Source organism: Kogia breviceps, chromosome 11 (assembly GCF_026419965.1).
Source record: "Kogia breviceps isolate mKogBre1 chromosome 11, mKogBre1 haplotype 1, whole genome shotgun sequence".
NCBI lineage: Eukaryota > Metazoa > Chordata > Mammalia > Artiodactyla > Physeteridae > Kogia > Kogia breviceps.
In genome coordinates, this window is record NC_081320.1 from 24,816,467 (window position 1) to 24,831,109 (window position 14,643).

The following is a 14,643-nucleotide window of genomic DNA, read 5'->3' on the forward strand; positions in this document are numbered from 1 at the left end:
CTAATAAGAACCTACTGTATAATAGCACAGAGAACTCTACTCAATATTTTGTAATGGCCTTTTGGGAAAAAAATCTAAAAAAAAGAGTGGATATATGTATAACTGATTTACTTTGGTGTACACCTGAAACTAACACAATATTGTAAATAAACTTTACTCCAATAAAAATTTAAAAATAAAAATACCTTTGTTATAACTTAGTTGAACAATGCAGATATAGAGAGGTGTTAGAAAATGGGAGCTGGGGACATTTTAATCCAATTTCAAAAGGGTTATGGACAGATCAAGAGAATCCAGTGCTGGATAAAGTATCTCTGTAACTCAGACTCCTATTCTCTGAAAAATTGGGCCACCTATATCCAAAAACTGATGTTCATCTATCACTCCACACTGGAGGCACAGATCCCCATCCAATCCCGACACCTACCCATCTATGACAGCTCCTTGTTGGGGGATGAGGGGGGTCTCCAAAGACCACATAGAATTGCCTGACTTACAGGATCAGAACCCTATTCTATGGGATGATAAATAGGGTCCTCCATAATCTGGTTCATAAGATCAATCTCACAGATCAACAGATCCTATCAAAGACTGTCTGTCTTAACCTACCATGTCAGTGTGATTACCTTTGTCTGGGGGGTTCTTTCTAAGAATTAAGAGGAAAACAAATTTACACAGAAAGGATAACATGAAAGAAATCTGGAGTTGCTGAGAAAAGGGGAAATGGAATTAAAGCTATCAAAATAAGAAAATTCCTGATTAAGAGTCTTTAACTACTCCTTGTCATCTACAGGCAATGTTATTTTATGTGTGGTAAACTAAATTTGTTTCTAATACCTTAGTGAGAAATAAATCATATCATCAATGTGAGGTATGCAATAGATGGCACAGACTGTGTATCTGGGCCTGAGGCCCTTTAATAGTGCAAAAGCAGTGGGGGTGTTCCCAAGATGGTGGAGTAGGAAGACCCTGAGCTCAGCTCCTCTCATGAGCACACCAAATTACAACAATTTACAGAACAAGTATTGATGAAATAGCCTGGAACCTACCAGAGAAGATTTTCTACAACTAAAGATATAAAGAAGGAATAACAATGAGACTGGTAGGAGGGGCAGAGTCATGGTACAGCCAAGACAGTAGCATGGGTGGGTGACCCACAAATGGGAGAATAATTACAATTGTAGAAGCCGTCCCCAAAGAGTGAGGGATCTGAACCCCATATCAGGCTCCCCAGCCTTGGGGTCCTGCACCAGGAGGATGAGCACCCCAGAACATTTGGCTTTGAAGTCCAGTGGCCTTATTTTGGGGAGTCACAAAGGACTGGGGAAAATAGAGGCTTCACTCTTAAGGGGCACATGCAAAATCTCACAAGCTTTGAGACCTAAGGCAGAAGCAGTAATTTGAAAAGAGCCTGGGTCAGACCTACGTGCTGATCTTGGAGAGTATCCTGGAGAGGCAGGAGGCAGCTGGAGCTCATCCGTGGACACAGACACTGGCAACATCCATTTTGGGGAGTTTATTCTATGGTGTGGACACTGGTTTTGGCAGGTGCCATTTTGGAATCCTCCCTCTAGCTTATTAGCCTCAGGACCCATCGCTGTCGCCACCCATCAGCCTGTAGGCACCAGTACTGGGATGTCTCAAGCCAAGCAATTAACTAGACAGGGAAACAGCCCCTACCTGCTACCAGCAGACAGGCTGCCTTAAGATTCCTTGAGTGCACAGCCACCCTTGGACATAGCCCTGTCCAGAGTGTGCAGGACTCACCCACACACACCACTGTGTAGACACTAGACCTGAAACCCCCAGGGCTTTGCAGTCATAGACCTCAGGACGCAGCTCCACCAACCAGTGGGCATGCACCAGCCCCAGAATCTCCTGGGACTTGGCACTGTCCACCAGCTAGCCTGTTCTAGCCTTGGGACAAGCTCACTCACCAGCAGGTGCATACAAGCCCCAGGACAATGGCAGTCCTGCAGTCTGCCATGGCAGGACCAAACCCACACACCAGCAGGCCAGTAGAAAAAGCTTTTGACAAAATTCAACATTCAGTTATGATTTTAAAAACTCTCCACAATGTGGGTATAGAGGGAATGTACCTCAACATAATAAAGGCCATATATGATAAGCCCACAGATAACATCATACCCAGCAGTGAAAAGCTAAAAGTGTTTCCCCTAAGGTAAGGAACAAGACAAGGATGCCCACTTTTGCTACTTTTATTCAACATGGTATTGGAAGTCTTAGACACAGCAATCAGACAAGAAAAAGAAATAAAAGGAATGCAAACTGGGAAGGAAGAAGTAAAACTATCATAGTTTGCAAATAACATGATACTGTACATAGAAAATCCAAAAGATGTCATGAGAAAACTACTAGAGCTCATCAAAGAATTCAGTAAAGTTGCAGAACACAAAATTAATATATATTAAATCTATTGTATTTCTATACTAACACCGAACTATCAGAAAGAGAAGTTAAGTAAACAATCTCATTTACAATCACATCAAAAAGAATAAAATACCTCAAAATAATCCTAAGGAAATAAAAGACTTGTACTCAGAAAACTATGACACTAATGAAAGAAATTGAAGATGACACAAACAGATGGACAGATATATTGGGTTCATGGATTGGAAGAATTACTATTGTTAAAATGACCACACTACCCAAGGCAACCTACAGATGCAATGCAATCCCTATCAAAGTACCAAAGGCATTTTTCACTGAACTAGAATAAATAACTTTAAAACTTGTGTAGAAACACAAAGACCCCTAATATCCAAAACAATCTTGAGAAGGAAAAACAGGGCTGGAGGTGTCATGTGCCCTGATTTCAGACTATAGTACAAAGCTATAATAAATAAAACAGTATGGTACTGGCACAGAAAAGACACATAGATCAATGGAACAGAATTGAGAGCCCAGAAATAAACCCACACACCATAGGTCAATTAATCTATGACAAAGGAGGCAAGAATATAGAATGGGGAAAAGACAGTCCCTTCAATAAGTAGTGCTGGGAAAACTGGACAGCTACAAGTAAAAGGTTGAAGTTTGAACATTTTCTCACACCATCTACAAGGATAAATTCACAATGTATTAAAGACCTAAATGTAGGACTGTATACATAAAAATCCTAGAAGAGAACATAGGCAGAACACTGTTTGATATAAATTGTAACAATATTTTTTGATCTGTCTCCTAAGGCAAAGGAAACAAAAACAAAAAGAAACAAATGGAACTATATCAAACTAAAACACATTTTCACATCAAAGGAAATCATTGACAAAACAAAAGGCCACTTACTGAATGGGAGAAAATATTTGCAAATGATATGACTTATTAGGGGTCAATATCCAAAATATGTAAACAACTCATACAATTTAATATAAAAAAAACCCAAACAACCTGATTAAAAAATGGGCAGAAGACCTGAATAGACGTTTTCCAAAGAAGACATTTAGATGGCCAACAGGCACATGAAAAGATACTAAACTTCACTAATCATCAGAGAAATGCACATCAAAACCACACCTGTCAGAATGGCTATCTTCAAAAAGATCACAAAAACAAATGTTGGCAAGGATGTGGAGAAAAGTGAGCCCTTGTAAACTGTTGGCAGGAATGAAATTCATGCAGCTACTGTGGAAAACAGTATGGAGGTTTTTCAATAAACTAAAAATAGAACTACTATATATCCAGTAATTCCACTCCTGGGTATATATCCAAAGAAAATGAAAGCACTAATTTGTAAAGATATATGCACCCCAATGTTTATAGTAGTATTATTTACAATAGCTAAGATATGGAAGCAACCTAAGTGTCAACAGATGAATGGATAAAAAATATGTGGCATTTATACACTCACACACACACACACACACACACACACAGAGAATGGAATACTACTCAGACATAAAAAAGAATGAAAATTTTTCCATTTGCAACAACATAGATGGACCTGGAGGCTATTATGCTTAGTGAAATAAATCAGAGAAATATTGATACTGTATGTTATCATTTACATGCAGAATCTAAAAAATAAAACAAATGGACAAATACAACAGAAAAGAAACAGACACACAGATACAGAAGACAAACTAGTGGTTTCCAGTGGTGAGAAGGAAGGGGGGACAGCAACATGGTACAAGCCACTAGATATAAAATAAATAAGAATCACTATGTTGTTCACCTGAAACTAATATTGTAAATCACATATACCTCAATTAGAATAAGAGAAAAGAAAAAACTTATTCTCAAAAAAAAAAAGTTCAAAGGAGGAGGCAACAGGAGAAAGGGTGAAGATGTGTCATAGTTTCATTTTTGTGATTTACAATGAGCTAGTGTTTAATCCTGATTCTCTTCCTCCTCACAATTTAATCCTCCATTTCCTCCTGCATGAGTTTCCATAGAGCAGAGAAAAGATTTACCTGAATATTGAGAATTTTAACTTACCATCTATGCATAATATCTATGCAGCAAAAATCTCACAGATCTTGGGCGTTAGAGGTTGGGCAATGGAAAGGACCCGAGGGTTTGTGAATGGCAACTGTAAGCTATGTTCTTTTAGCTAGATTTTCTCCATCATTAAGCTTGGAGCAGAATGAATCTGATCTACTCTTAACCTGCCTGTGGAATTCTCAACAAACTCAAGACTGCTGGTTAGAGACACTGAAAAAGGGCTATGAGAGTGGACATTGGGAATCAGAGGCCTTAACAACTGTGAAGTATAGACAAGAATCTGAAGCCACTTAGTTTGTTCATCTGTAGCATCTGCAGAATCTATCTCTGCCTTGTATTTGGTAGGATGGTAATTCTAAGTCTTTGGGGCATTATGACTGACAGTTTCTGTTAGATTTGTAACACCTCAGCAACCTACCATATGGGCTGTTTGGTCAATGTGCTTTGACTTTTAATTGGAGAAAATTCATGACTAGCTCCTTTGATAACTGGATTTACCTGTGGAATAATAAAATGAGGCCTAAGAGTTTTGTCTTAGGATCCTGGGACGTTAGCAATGATCCAGTTCAAAGCTCTCTTTCTGCAGATGAAGAGCAAGCTCACAGAGGGACAGAGAGTTACTCTGGTTATACCACATGTTAGAGGAAAAACCAGTACTAGAACCTAGGTGTTCCAACTCTTAGCAGTAGTGCTCTCTCTTGACACTGTGATTTCGGGGCTATGCCTAAGATAACCCATACCATGTGCAGATAGCATTGTGGGCAAATAGCTCCTTAAAGCATATTTGTGATTGATAATGCTGTTAGTGTTGATTTAATTATAGGGTGGTAGGAGGAAAAAAAGTCACAGTTTTCCAAATGGAAGGACTCAAGTTGAAAAACAAGAGTCAAAAATTGTTCTAAGTATTCCATATATATTCTTTAAATTAAAATAAAGATAGGCTATGGAATTTACTTGGGGGAAATATCTAGAAAATTGAACCAAAGCTTCTGTTTCTTTAATTTTCCAGTTAGATACAAAATGGTCCATCAACCAGGAAGGGTATTCATTAACAACCAATGACCACAGTAATCTCTGACATCTCCATGTGTGGTGGCTGGCTCTTAAACTAAATAACATTCATAGCTTGTGACTTCTAAACTCTTCTGTGGTGGGGGTATCCATGATGGTGATGGTGGTGGTGATAATGGTAGTGATTGTGTTAGTGGTAGTGGCAGTGATGATGGGAGTGGTTGTGATGATGACGGTGGTGGTTGTGGTCATAGTGATAATGGTGATGGAGGTAGAGGTAGTGGTGGTAGTGGAAGCTGCTGTGGTAATTGTAGTGAAAGTAGTGGTGGCCATGAAGATGGTGGTAGTGGTAGTAATGAAGCACTGCTATTTGCACTCAACTTTCAAGGATAGGCAGGATTTTCTAAAGGCAGAGGTTTCTAGGAATGGAAATTCCAAGGTGAGGAAATAGCTTCAGTGGGGTCACTAAATTTCTCTGACTGGCTGGAATGTGGGATCAATGGTGTGTGATAAGAGTGTGAAAGATAACCTCAGAGAGGTGCACCTGGGGTTATCTGGTAAAGCCTTGGATACTAGAACAGGAATTTTGAACAGGTATTTCCCCAGAATGTCAAGGAGAACAACTAGATGACTAGAATCATTCAAACAAACAAACAAAAAATGATAAGGAGCTCACTCAGGGCAGTAGTCCTTAGACTAGAGATGTGAGTATAGACATGAGAGTCATTTGTGAATCAACAGAACTTGGCAACTGACTGGGTATGGAGAACCAGGAGGAGTCATGCTCTGTGTAATGAGCAGCTCTATGAGGGCATGAACAATATATCATGTTACCTGGCTTTTCCATAGAGACTGGCACTGTGCCTAATATGTGGTAGGTGCTCTGAAAATATCTTGGATCTATTTAATTGCTAAGGAGCTGACCATGGGGCTGAATTTCACTCTTTTCCTATTCCTTCATTCTCCCTGAGTGTACACACTTAGGCGGTGGCACACCCACACAACAGACTTCCTTTGCATGGCTATAACCCAGTCCACAGTTTGGTCAGGCACCAGGTAATTGATTGGGGATGACAACATTGTATACAGCACCTTCTCCAGCTCCCATTAGAGGAGGGAACTTGTGAAGAATGGAGAGTCTGGGATATTCATGGAAGAGGTGATATTTTACCTGAATCTTAAAGAAAGATAGAGGTTGGATAAGTAGAGAGGGAGGGTGTTTCAGGAGGAAAAAAAATCAGGGGCTGAGACTTAGGCATTGAAATGAGTGGGTGAGTTTTGCAGAAGTGAAGTCATGTGTGGGCTGTTTGCTACACACTCTGGTCAAACTAGGGGAGCCTTGAATATTCAAGTAAAAAAGCTATACTTACTCTCTTAAGTTAGGGGTTTCCGAATCAGAACAGTGGGTACTAATCTAAACTCTGTGTTTTCCCTTTCATGTCTTGGTCTCCCTTGCAGTCAGATGGGGTCCTGTGAGTGAGCTCTGGCAAACAGGAATGTAAGCAGAAGTGACATATTACTTCCAGTCAGGGGTGCCTTGTCCATCCCTGTCTGCCACTTCTGTGGTGAATTGGAAATACTCCAGGTGGTGCAGCTACAAGATAGCAGAACCTTCATTACACAAGTTTCTGATTGTGAGGAGCAGGATCTGGGACTTACACTGTGAGTGAGAAATAACACTTTGTTTTGATAAGAGCCTGAGGTTTTAGACTAATTTGTTAGGGCAACTATTCTGACAGCTGCTAAGGCTTGGGGTCAAGGAGAGGAATGGTGAGAGTTGGGGGGTAGAAGGATATGTACAAGGCTATACCCTCTTGATCTGTGAAGCTTCCTGTCATGTGCAACCAGATGGTGTAGTACTTTTCTGGGAACTGGGGATATCAGTTGATTATAAAATCCATGGATACCTCTTCTTTTCACTAGGCACAATCATTTTGCATGTGTAGCTCTGAATACTTTGGGGCAGTTGGGTTGATATGGAGAGTGAGATGCTTGAAAGAAAGTTGATACTCTAGTTGAAGCAGGGGATTAGGAGGCAAGACCCTTTAGTTTTCCCCAAACCCCAGCCAGCCAGTGGAAACTCTTCGGAACTCCAATACAGCTCAGAACCCAGTTGGAAAATACCCTGGTAGCATGAAAATACACAGAATTTGGATTTGGAAAATATGGATTTGACTCTTGGCTCCACCAGTTACTAGTTGTGTAGGTAAATTTCTTAATCTCTCTGGTTGTATTCTTCATGTGAAATTAGATATTATACGTGCAGGTGTACAGGACTATTGTGCAAATAAAGAAATATAAAATGTGTAAATGATACTTTGTGAACTATATAGGGCTCTGCAAATTTGTGTGATTTGTTCATTATTATGTATGCATAGCTGCAAAGCTATTTCAGTTGGGGCCTCATTGCTCCCTCTCACATTGCCTGTTGGACATTCCAGAACCTTGTCACTTCTTTCTGTAAATGACCTTGCCTCCCACTTCACTAAGAATATCAAGAACTTCCAGCATGGATATCTCAGCTTCTCTCCATACTTTTGTACATCTACTCATTCTTCTCTCCTGTTTCAGAGAAAGATAGTGCTCTTCTTCTGCTCCAGGGCCAAACCTTTTACTTGGGCTCACAGCCTATCATATACCTCCTTCAAAACCTTGCTCCACCCATCAACCTCTATCTCATATCTTCCAGTTTTTATTTTTTATTCTTTTTGGCTGCATAGGGTCTTAGTTGTGGTGCGCGAGCTCTTCGTTGTGGTGCGCAGGCTTCTCTCTAGTTGTGGCATGGGTGTTTTTTTTTTTTTTTCTTCTTCTCTAGTTGTGGCACGTGAGCTCCTGAGTGTGTGGGCTTTATAGTCTGCGGCACATAGGTCTCTAGTTAGTTGAGGTGCGCAAGCCCAGTAGTTGTGGCTCGTGGGCTTATTTGCCCCACGGCATGTGGGTTCTTAGTTCTCTGACCAGGTATTGAACCTGCGCCCCTGACATTGTAAGGTGGACTCTTTACACTGGACCACCAGGGAAGTCCCTCTTCCAGTTTTTCTATCCCTTCAGTCAGATAATGTGACCAAGTCTCTTATATCCTGAAAAAAAATTTCCTTAGCATATAGCCTCATAAGACTAAACCTTATCTTTCTCTCCTTCTCTTTACCACATACTGTATTTCTGAAACAATAGTTCTCCACTTCTACATCCATGCTCATTTGAAGTGGAAAGAATGTAAGTAGATACTTTCTGACCACCATTAAACAGCCAGTTAATTTTCACGGGTGTGGTGAATGTGGCAAGAGAGGGAAGTAGTTCTTCAGAGTCTTCTGTTCTGAGTAGCTACACAGTATATATTTAAAAAGTTTTAAACTGGGCAACTAGATTAAATAACTCAGTAATTTTTCTTTGACTATTTCTCACTCTTGGCTTTCAACAATGCCACTGCTTCATTAATTTTTTTAATTGTTGGTGATGAAACTATTTCTGTTCTGTCAGGTATCTGAGTACAGGTAAAGCTCATTTTATTGCACTTTGCATTTATTGCGTTTTTACAAATTGAGGGTTTGTAGCAACCCTGCATCAAGAAAATCTATAGGCACCATTTTTCCAATAGCATTTGCTCACTTTTCTCACTTTTCAAATGTTTTCATTATTATCATATTTCTATGGTGATCTGTCATCAGTGATCTTTGATGTTACTATTGTAATTGTTTGGGGGTACCACAAACGGTGCTCATATAAGACAGCAAACTTTATCAAAAAATGTGTGTACTCTGACTGCTCCACCAACTGACCATTCCCCCATCTCTTTCCCTCTCCATATTCCATGAGACAAAAGAATATTGAAATTAGGCCAGTTAATAACCCTACAATGGCCTCTAAGTGTTCAAGTGGAAGAAGAGTCACACATCTCTCACTTTAAATCAAAAGCTAGAAATGATTAAGCTTAATGAGGAAGACATGTTGAAAACTGAGATAGACCAAAAGCTAGGCATCAAACAGTTAGCCAAGTTGTGAATGCAAAGGTAAAGTTCTTGAAGGAAATTGAAAGTGCTACTCCAGTGAACACATGAGTAATCAGAAAGAGAAATAGCCTTATTGCTGATCTGGAGAAAGTTTTAGTGGTCTGAATAGAAGATCAAAGCTGCCATAACATTCCCTTAAGCCAAACCCTAATCTAGAGTAAGGCCCTAACTCTCTTCAATTCTGTGAAGGCTGAGAGAGGTGAGGAAGCTGCAGAAGAAAAGTTTGAAGCTAGCAGAAGTTGGCTCTTGAGGTAAGGTAAGACGCCATCTCCCTAATAAAAGTACAAGGGGAAGGAGCAACTGCTGATGTAAAAGCTGCAGCAAGTTACCCAGATCTAGCTAAGACAATTCGTGAAGGTGGCTACACCAAACAACAGATTTTTCAATGTAGATAAAACAGCTTTATTGGAAGAAGATGCCATCTATGACTTTCACAGCTAGAGAGGAGTAGTCAGTGCCAGACTTCAAGCTTCAAAGGACAAGTTGACTCTTGTTAGAGGCTAATGCAGCTGGTGACTTTAAGTTGAAGCCAATGCTCATTTACCGTTCTGAAGAGTCTAGGGCCCTTAATAATTACACTAAATCTACTGCCTGTGCCCAAATGGAACAACAAAGCCTGAACGACAGCACTTATGTTTATGACATTGTTTACTGAATATTTTAAGCCCATTGCTCAGAAAAAAAGATTTCTTTCAAAATATTTCTACTCATTGGCAATGTATCTGGTCACCCAAGAACCCTGATAGAGATGTACAACAAGCCTGCTAACATGCCTGCTAACACAACATCCACCCTGCAGCCCATGGATCAAGGAGTATTTTGTACTTTCAAGCCTTATTATTTAAGAAATATATTTTGTAAGGCTATATTTGCCATAAATAATGATTCTTTTGATGGATCTGTGCAAAGTCAATTGAAAACCTTCTGGGAAGGATTCACAATTCTAGATGCCATTAAGAACATTCATTATTCATGCATGGGAATAGGTCAAAATATCAACATACACAGGAGTTTGGACGAAGTTGATCCTAACCCTCCTGGATGACTCTGAGGTGTTCCAGGCTTCAGTGGAGGAAGTAATTGAAAATGTGGTGGAAATAGCAAGAGAACCAGAATTAGAAGTGGGGCATAAAAATGTGACTGAATTGTTGCAATCTTAGGATAAAACTTTAACGGGTGCGGAATTACTTATGGATGAACAAATAAAGTGGTTTCTTGACATGGAATCTACTCCTGGTGAAGATGCTGAGAAGATTGTTGAAATGACAAAGGATTTAGAATATTACATGAACTTAGCTGATAAAATAGTGGCAGAGTTTGAGAGAATTGTCTACAATTTTGAAATAAGTTCTACTGTGGGTAAAATGCTATCAAATAGCATTGCATGCTACAGAGATATTGTTCATGAAAGGAAGAGTCATTCCTTGTGGCACACTTCATTGTTGTCTTATTCTGAGAAATTTTCACAGCCACCCCAACCTTCAGCAACCACCACCTTGATCAGTCAGCAGCCATCAACGCTGTAGCAATACCCTCTACCAGCAAAGAGATTACAACTCACTCACTGAAGGCTCAGATGATGGCTAGCATCTTTTAGCAATAAAGTATTTCTTAATTAAGGTATGTACATTGTTCTTTTAGACATGATATTACTACACACTTAATAGTATAGTATAAACATAACTTTAATATGCACTGGGAAACCAAAAAATTTGTGTGACTCACTTTATTGCAGTATATGCTTTATCTTGGTGGTCTGGAACCTAACCCCAATATCTCCAAGGTATGCCTATATTTAGAGACTTGAGCTAAACATTCTCTCACCTAACAAACTGCACATTCAGGATTAGAGCCAACCTGGATCTTTTAAAAATAAATGATATAACCCATAGAACTCAACATATGAAAAGCAGTGACAGTGACAGATAACCACATGGGGAGCAAGAGTGAAGACTGTTTGGGACTAAGCTGGTTTCAAGTACCCTTCTCACTCCCAGTTTGGGACGAACAGCTGACCACTGTCCATGCCTGGGGGGTACACCCAAAATGGAGACAGCCATTATTTACTCTCTATATCTGAGAGACAGATTTTGTTTCTTCCTATTGCTCAGCTGAGACATGAACAAGTTGTTTCTCCCCTCTCTAGTGATTTGCATCAGGGTAAAGACAAATGGAACATTTAGTCTCTCAAATCTTTGCCTGCTCCTGGGTTTACCCAAATATTCATCAAGCATTCCTGGTGGTGATGTACAGCTAGTGGTATGTTGGTAGCACTTGGCTTTCTGAAAAGTCTCCAATCGGTAGCATTCTGTGGTGTGAATACTTTTGCTATGGCCAATTTCAAGCTACAACATGATGAATATGCCAGCATATAGCCAAATATGTCACACATTCTATTACCAAAGTAGTACACCTACCATAAAAAATTAGAAAATCATATAATGCAGGGAAGAATGCAGAGAAAAAATACTAGAAGAGTCACCATCCAAAAAAAGACAATAATTTGATATATTCCATTTTCAAAAAAGAAAGAAAATTCTATGCATAGATTCCTTTTAGTGTTTAGTTTTTACATAATTGTCATCATCATACTGCAGTTCTGTTTCCTTTTTGTACACAAGCATAAGCATTTTCCCATATTATTACAAATATGTCCTAAACATTTTAGCAGCTGCATAATATTCTAAAACATGAGCAAACCAGTCCATTTCATGGTACATTCAGGTTGTTTCTGATTTTTGGTCAGAAATGATCTTGTTTACTTTAATAAACATCCTCAATCTCCCAGAAATACTTTTATGGAAGCTGAGGGAGCAGCAGTCCTATGAGAAAGACAAAGGGAAAACCCTGGCTGCCTCAATATTGGTCAAACCTTGAAATCAAGGAACCTGAGTGACTCATCTGCTAAGAGATTTCCAAGGTTTCATCCCTGAATCTACATCCCTACCAACCTTGCTCACCACCATGTCCGGCTCACTCCATCAGTTGATTCTCATTCCCTTAGCTAATCTAGTCTTTCCCACTTTCCTCTCAAACTCTCTTGTTTTTCCTTTGAACTACTTTGTGGCAAGTAAATTCCCATCTATCCTCAAAGTTTTAGGAATCTTCCTTCTACTTCTAGCCTTATTAGAACCCCTGAGAACATGTGTCCTCTATACCCCTTTGCAGATTAAGGCAAAATTTTCTTCTTGTTTTCATATTTACTCCCCTCAGAACCAAGAGGTAAGGTGAGGGTTGCCCTGCTTCTTCCAGACCACTTTGCCTTCTGTCCTGTCAAACACCATTCCTTTAAGGAGCACATGTCTGGTCACATACCTCTCTCCCTCATTGTTATTACTCTCCAAACTTCCCTAATCACTGAGGATTTTAGCTCTGGCTGGAAGCTTTCCTCTCCATCTGGCTTCTGTCTCATTGCAGTGACTTCTTCCTTCTGAGGAAGACTGCCCAGCACTCGGCACTCTGACATCTCAGTTCTTAGACTCCTCATCTCTAGTGACTTTACTCTCTTCTTCATCTCAGTTATGTGCTCCCTGGTCACACCTGCACTGTGCACCTCTTTTGAGATGTGGATTTCAAACATCCCCTCCATAAATACCATGTCCATCCTCCTATCTCACTTGCCCCTGTAATTCCAGTGTCACAGTTCTCTGTCTCAATGGGAACTCAAATCATTTGAGCCTGCCACTTTTTCCTATCTCTCAGTCTCTTCAGGTTTTTCTTCCCTCCTTGTCCATCAATATAATCACTCTATTCAGCTGCCTCCAATACCCTTACCCTTTCCACCCACTATGATATTCACCTAATAGCATCTCAGCCCAAGATGAATCCAACCACTCACATCCTTGTCGGTTGCTGCCCCAGATACTAACACTGGGAGAAGTTTGAAGAGCTAGACTGATTTGACTTTCAATTCCTGGGTTATTTTCCTTCCATTCTTCTGTGACTACACACCCCAGGCTGCTGGCCACTGATCCACATTCCCCTTTGCTGAGCCTTCCTATTCTACTGACTTCCTCAGGGCTTTGTCCAAACCTTCGTTGATTAGCTCCCCCTAGGTGACTTGTCTGCTCCTAAGGATGCCTATGATTCACATTTTTATATCTCTACCTCAGACCTTACTTGTGAACTGGACTTTTATGTCTACCGGGATGTAACTTACAGGTGTCTCATAATCACCCTCTTGCTTCAGGCTTTCCTGTTCCAGCATTCCTGTTCCATTCCTCCATTGTTGTCAGGGTAAAGTCTAAACTCTTCAGTGGGTCTGCAGTGTTCTTCATGATCTCTAGCTTGAATTTCTTCACTTATTCCCATCCTGCCCCACCCATCACACCACACACACACACACCACCCCACCCCACCCCATATATACATACCACACACACACCACACCAATACACACATCCCCTGCACACCACACCATACATGAACACAATCACATACATACATATACCACACATACCACACCACACACCAACACAAGTACCTACCACACACCACACCATACCACACAACACACACACAAACTACACCACACACACACACATATTCCACTCAACCACTCTGAATTTATTCAGAGGGGCAGGATGATGTAATGGCTAATGAATGAGCTCCAAAGTCAGTTCCTTGGCTTAAATTTTTGTTATGCCACTTACTAGCAGGAGATTCTTGAACGTTTACCTAACTTACTGAGCTTCTGTGAGAATAGAATGAGATGAGGCATGTAAAGTTCTTGGAAGAGTGCCTGGAACACCATAGGTGCATAATGAATGTTAATGATATCGTTTTTTAATTCAGTTTCTTAAGCATGACATATTACCTCTCTTTCAGAGCATGCTGTTGCTTCAACCTGGAATTCTTTCTTCCACTGAACTCTGCATATTGCTTTGTTTCCCCCACCCCTCCATCCACATGCTGTCTGACTAACTCAGACTTAAACTCCAGGACTCAGCTGGTTACTTACTTTGTCTGTTGGACATTTTATGATCCCAGCTTAAGGACACCTGCCTTTGTTCTTTCCTGGCACTGTGAACCTTTTATCCTTGTAGTACCCACTCCTGTATTTACATGCTCCTTTACTTCTCTGATTGACCAGTAGACTTTAAGGGCATTGAGATTGGGGTGTGCATCTTGGCCATTGATATATCTTTAGCATAGTACCTAC

The 14,643-nt window shown here is 40.2% G+C and overlaps 2 protein-coding genes across 2 annotated transcripts in view; one reads left to right on the plus strand and one right to left on the minus strand.

Annotated features, from left to right (window-relative positions):
• POLE4 (DNA polymerase epsilon 4, accessory subunit) overlaps positions 1-14,643 on the plus strand; it is a 195,256-nt gene that overhangs the window by 178,882 nt on the left and 1,731 nt on the right. The gene's annotated exons all lie outside the window — the stretch shown is intronic.
• TACR1 (tachykinin receptor 1) overlaps positions 1-14,643 on the minus strand; it is a 259,672-nt gene that overhangs the window by 76,669 nt on the left and 168,360 nt on the right. The gene's annotated exons all lie outside the window — the stretch shown is intronic.